Consider the following 6178-nt stretch of genomic DNA (forward strand, 5'->3'; position numbering starts at 1 on the left):
ATCCATCACAGTCAGCTGTTGGTTAGTATCCAACACAGGTAACTGCTAAGTGCTCACACATATCTACCAAGCTGGGGATTTCTCTTCCATAGGGTGCTTTCTCAGCCACCAAGTAACCAAGCCACATGGACTGAGGATTAAATCAAGATATGCATAGGGTATTAAACATATAGCATGGGGACAATTAACTTGAGTATAAGGTCAAAAGTGAGCAGCAAGTTCTCTGATCAAGTATTAGTATCAAATACAAGCCTCAAGGACAAATTGCCTTTGAAAGTCTTATTCCAGTTTCATGAGGCTATCATGAGGTATGTACATTTGCCAGGGCAAATTGATCCTTCAGAATCAGCTAATGCAACAGATGTCTGGCATATGCTCGGTCCATCTAGAAGCACTTGCAGTGGACTATGGAGGGGCTGACTCCCCTTACTCCTGCTTGCTGATCCATATCTGCTCTGAGGTAGACAGTGAAAGCAGGATGGAGCTGCCAATCCAGACTTAGTACTTGACCTTGATCTTTGTAATGGAGTTGAAGGTGGTTTCATGGATACTCTAGGCTCTCTGCCCAGGAATCAGGGCTGGGAGAACACCTGTGGACACTGAAATTGCTCATGGCCAGTGGTGATTACCTGCCTATCAGCCAGCTCGTGGCTCTTCTCCAAGGAGGAGGATATAGCAGTGGCCATTTCTTCCTCAAAATCCAGGGCAGTATAATACAGCTTTTCTTTAATGTCTGCCACCAATCTCTGGCTCAGCTGTGGTGTGAGGCTATAGCCCCACTCAGTCAGGATCTTGATGAAGCAGATTGTCAGGTACCTGCCAGCCAGGACCAGACACAAGGTGGTGTGTGGAAGGACACTGTATATGTGAACTATGTTACCAGAGTACACAACACCACCAGTAGTGTGCCCAGGGGCATACAGAGACAGCACCACCCAAATGGCCTTGTACATGACTGAGGTGTTGAAAGTTTCAACTATTATCTGCATCATCCTCTGTTAGCGTTGGGGTTCAAGAGGCCCTTGGTCAGAAGAGGTCCCATCCCCAGGGACCATGAACAGTTCATAGAAGGTGTAGTACCAGATATTCTCTATGTCATCCCAGTTGTTGACTATGCAGTGCTTCATAGGTACTTCAGGGTTAAGATATCCCTCTTGATCTGGCCTCTTCAGCCACATAGGAATCCTTCTGGCCCATACCCACCACAATGCCCTGGTGTCTGGGATGTCCCTGACAATGGATAGGGAACAGAGCTCTGAAGGCGTCAACATCAGCAAAGGCAACTTCCTTTGAACATGCAGGAGCCACTGTGAATGAGGAGCTCAATGTTTTCTTCTCTCACTGCCATCAGCAGAGGATGGGTCAAACGAGCAGCAAAAAAGATATGCAGTACAGACGGGCAGCAGAGAGTGAGCCCTAATTATCCTTCTTTGCATCAAACTCATCCCCTAAACAATAGGCATGATAGTTCATTGATACCATTATTTTAAGGCATTAGTAAAACTCTACAAGTGTTTGACAACTTTAGTTTGCATAAGAATTTTCTGGCAGTTAGGTTAAAACAGATGGTAGGGTACAATGTCACAGTTATGATTCAGAACCTGATAATAGTATACAGGAAATGTTTTATAAACAAGAACTGTGATGCTATTGATAAATGTTAGGTAATTAAAAATCAATATATGCCTGGTTATATAATACCTAAATTAAGGATCTAAACACTGCCAGGAATTAGGAAGCACAAACTACAGTGAGATATGAACAAGGCCTAGATGAGCCCCCTCATTAACATTGGTAGTGGAGACCATGACTGGGGCCAATGTTGATCACTTAACATCATGCCTTATCAGTCTCATAGGGGCTATCTTTCTGTTGCAAATATGGCTTACTCTGGGCACAGATCTCATTCAATCTCTGCTTCTGGTTATTACATCCTCACATTCAGTGTTTGAAGTACCATCCGCTGCCTTCCCTGACTGCCTCCTTAATGATTGCTAGAACCTGAGAGGGCATGACACCTCTCCCTGTGCTCTTTTCTTGTGGAAGTCATTCTATTGTTCTTGTAGCAAGATCACTGTAGTGATTTAAATAGAAATGATAGAAATGGCCCTCATAGGTTTCTATGTTTGATTGTCGGTCATTAGGGAATGATACTACTTGGTAAGGATTAGGAGGTGAGGGCTTGTTGGAGTAGGTGTGGGCTTGTTGGAGAAAGTGTGTCACTGGGGGTGAGCTTTAGTTTTCAAAATCCTACACCAGGCCTAGTGGTGGTGTCTTCCCGCTGAGTGCAGATCTGCATGAAGAACTCTCAAGCTACTTCTCCAACACCATGTCCGCCTGCATGCTGCCATGAGGATAGCAGACTAAACCTCTGAAACTGTAAGTCAGCCCCAATTAAATGCTTTTTTTTATGAGAGTTGCTGTGGCCATGGTGTCTCTTAGCAGCAACAGAACACGAACTAAGATGATCACCATGAAAGGAAAGTCTTCCTAGGATCAATACACCAGGCTGGAGTCATGCCAAAGACCAAAAATCTATACCTCTGTAAAACACTCAGAAAGTAAAATACATAATGAGTAAAAGGACCACTTTTCAAGGGGGGTATTAAAGGAATCTAGGAAATTTGTTCAGTCTCAATCAAGTACTATAATATCACTATCATAAAATGCAAATATATTTTTGGTTGTGAGCCTAGCCTTTAACGGCTGAGCCATCTCTCCATGACAGAGAAATGGAATGAGATCTACATGAACAGCCTGGACATGAGTGGGGGTAATGAAAGGCGAGGGTTGAGGGAAAGAGAGCTTGGGGGAGCGGGAGATCCCAGCTGGATCAACAACGGAGAGGGAGAACAAGGAATAGGAGACCATGGTAAATGAAGACCACATGAGAATAGGAAGAAGCAAAGTGCTAGAGAGGCCCACAGAAATCCACAAAGATACCCACACAACAGACTGCCGGCAATGGTCGAGAGACAGCCTGAACTGACCTACTCTGGTGATGGGATGGCCAAACACCCTAATTGTTGTGCTAGAAACCTCATCCAACTACTGAGGGATCTGGATGCAGAGATCCATGACTAGGCCCTGGGTGGATCTCTGGGAGTCCAATTAGTGAGAATGAGGAGGGTTTATATGAGCGAGAATTGTTGAGACCAAGGTTGGATAAAGCACAGGGACAAATAGCCAAATGAATGGAAACACATGAACTATGAACCAATGGCTGAGGGGTCCCCACTGGATCAGGCCCTCCGAATGGGTGAGACAGTTGATTGGCTTGATCTGTTTGGGAGGCATCCAGGCAGTGGGACCAGATCTTGTGCTCATTGCATGAGTTGGCTGTTTGAAACCTGGGGCCTATGCAGGATTGTTTGGCTCGGCCTGGGAGGAGGGGACTAGACCTACCTGGACTGAGTCTACCAGGTTGACCTCAGTCTGTGGGGAAGGCTTTGCCCTGGAGGAGTTGGGAATGGGGGGGGGGGGCTTGGGGGGAAGGTGAGGGTGACGGGAGGGGGGGAGAACAAGGGAATCCGTGGCTGATATGTAGAACTGACTGAATTGTATTGCAAAATAAATTAAAATAAAAAAATGTAAATATAAATGAGTATTTTCAAAGGCATGTGGGTTGTGGGGAATCACTCACAGATCTTTCATCCCCTGGGTCCTGTAAAAGCTGTTAAACACAGTCATTTGTATGTCATTTCAATTCACAAAAATCTCTTATTAAAATGAAAATTCAATGTGATTATCACTTCAAAAAAAAAAAAAACAAACCTATTGCTAACTAAAGTGTGGAGACAAAGAAAGGAATGCAGAAAGGAATGTGTCCAGATAGCAGAGGCAGAAGACAGCAGACTATCGCAGGGTGACCATGGTGTTGTCACAAGGGAAAGTGGAATTGCCAGGGAAAGGACACTAAAAATGGGAACATCAGACAAGAAAGGGAAAGTGGACAAGATGGAGCTGAAAATCAAGCTATTTCAGCATGTTCCTCAGACATCCCTTGCCCCTAAATCATCTTGAGAGGTGAATTTGACTCCATCCTGAGCACAGGAGAGAATTAGATGATATCCTATATTCTCTTTCTGGGAACATGTGAGAACAATCCCTGGATTGATTCAAATCCTGGGAGCATGAGTTTTATTTATATTGCTAAATTTTAGTATGTTGACATGAGTCTTGTAAATTTCTGACACATGAAAATATTTGCAATTGAATAGATTTCTTTGTTAAGAGACTTTTAAAGTTTCATCTGTTCAGGATATCATATCAGTTTTGACTCTGCCTACTGCTGCTTTCTTCAAAAAAATACAAACGTGTGAGTCTAGGCTAGGCAAGTCTGTTCTGCCATATGATTTAAATGTTATGTAAACAGTCAACTTGAAGACCATTACAGGTTAAAGTGTTTGTTATCCGGCCCATTAGAATAAAAAGGTTACTGACTACCTGTACAAGTGTTACCCCCTCTTTTAAGAAGCCTCAAAGTCGGTGCCTTTTAAATAAAACAACCTTCAGAAACTAAACATTTATCATCTGGCTGGCACGTGAACCTCAGCAAAGGAGAATGTGACAGTTACTCTCAGTTATTACTAGGACTAGATAGATGTCTAGGAAACTGCTAAAGCATACTTCCAGTGTGTCTATGAGAGGGTTTCCAAGAAGGACAATCATGTAAGGAAGTGATATGAGTGAGAAAGTCCTGTCTTGAGTGTAGACAGCACTATCCAGTAAACTGAGAGCATGGATAGAACAAAAGGTGGAAAAAGAGCAGGCTGCAAGCTAGAGTGCTGTTTGGTAGGTGTGGGTTTTGCTGCTCCAGTTGCCTGTGGATTTCGCCTTTGAACACAGACTTTTACCAGTTGATTCTCAGGGTCTTCCAGGACTTCATCCACAAACAGGGGCAGCATCACTGGATCCTTGTGGACTAAGATGTGCAATTCATGGGCTGAGTCACTGGGTGTTCTGTCCCCCAGCCTACAGACTGGAACTTCTAAACATCCGATCATTTCTGCTTAGAGTTAATTATACTCTCTATAGTTCTTCTGGAGAACTCTGACTAATATAGACAGCATCTTATTTTCAAATGTCAACTTAAAAGCCAGCCTACAATCACAATTTTTCTCATCTTGAATATAATTTTAGTATGATCCATGACTTACAAAAGAACTATATCATGACACTAACAATGGACTTCACAAACTTCTCAAATGATTTTAAAATATGCTTATGTATACAACCTCTGAGTAATCAAGTACAACCCACTCATTATTAAACTCATTATATATTGATGTTATATAAAAAGAATATTTACAATAGAATTTTGATTTTGATAAGCCATTGACTCTATTGTCAGATTCATGTCAAGGTGATAATTAGCATAGTCCAAAGATGAAATCAGGACCAAAGAATCTGGACACATAGTGGTACTGTACTCCAAGAAAACTTATTATGCTCAAAGGCAACATGACCATCTTGTGTGCTTACATGCCATTTGGTGATAATATAGTTAAAGGGATCATATGTGGTATGTTGGTGCTAGGATATGTGTGATTAAAAAGGCAGGCTTGATAGAATTAAAAAAAAATCACATATCTAGGTTTAGAAAACCTACTAATTAACAAGTCTTCTTTCCATAGAAACATTCTTATCCTTAATTCATTCCTATGAAGTCTACAAAAACTCACATGCATTCCATGTCATCAGAGAGAATGAAGGATTGCCTTAGTGGGTGGCATGTTTAACGATCTGACAGGGAGCTTACTTTCTCCATGTCTTTTGCTGTGTCCAAAGCCAAGCAGAGACCCTGAACTCACCTGTCTGTCACTGTCTGAACCTGCTGAACATTGATTAATGGAAGAGATGAAGGGGTTGCTCATAAATGGCTGATTCTTACACACAGGCTGCTGCACCAAAGCATTATCTGGCTCAGAAATACCACTAACTTTGTTCAAACCAACATACCTGAATCATGGCTAGAGAATGAGACTATAGAGAAAGATGGAGTAAAAAAGAGAGAATGCCTACAAGAACCTTGGAAGTAAAGGGTGTGGTAGGAGAGCTATTGTTTAGAGGCTCCATCATCCCTTTCTCCCCTCGCTCTCCCCCATGTGTTCTTAGCCACTTAGCTCAGATAGAAGCAAGCTTTGTAAGCACTGGAGCAGACCAGAAACACAGGGCC

General features: G+C 42.6%; 1 pseudogene; it reads right to left on the bottom strand.

Moving 5' to 3' along the window:
- Positions 1 to 385: 385 nt before the first annotated feature.
- Positions 386 to 5006, bottom strand: LOC128114556 (actin, cytoplasmic 2-like; annotated as a pseudogene).
- Between the last annotated feature and the right edge of the window lie 1172 nt (positions 5007 to 6178).

Source organism: Peromyscus californicus, unplaced genomic scaffold (assembly GCF_007827085.1).
Source record: "Peromyscus californicus insignis strain IS unplaced genomic scaffold, ASM782708v3 Scaffold_19__1_contigs__length_69161282, whole genome shotgun sequence".
NCBI classification, from domain to species: domain Eukaryota; kingdom Metazoa; phylum Chordata; class Mammalia; order Rodentia; family Cricetidae; genus Peromyscus; species Peromyscus californicus.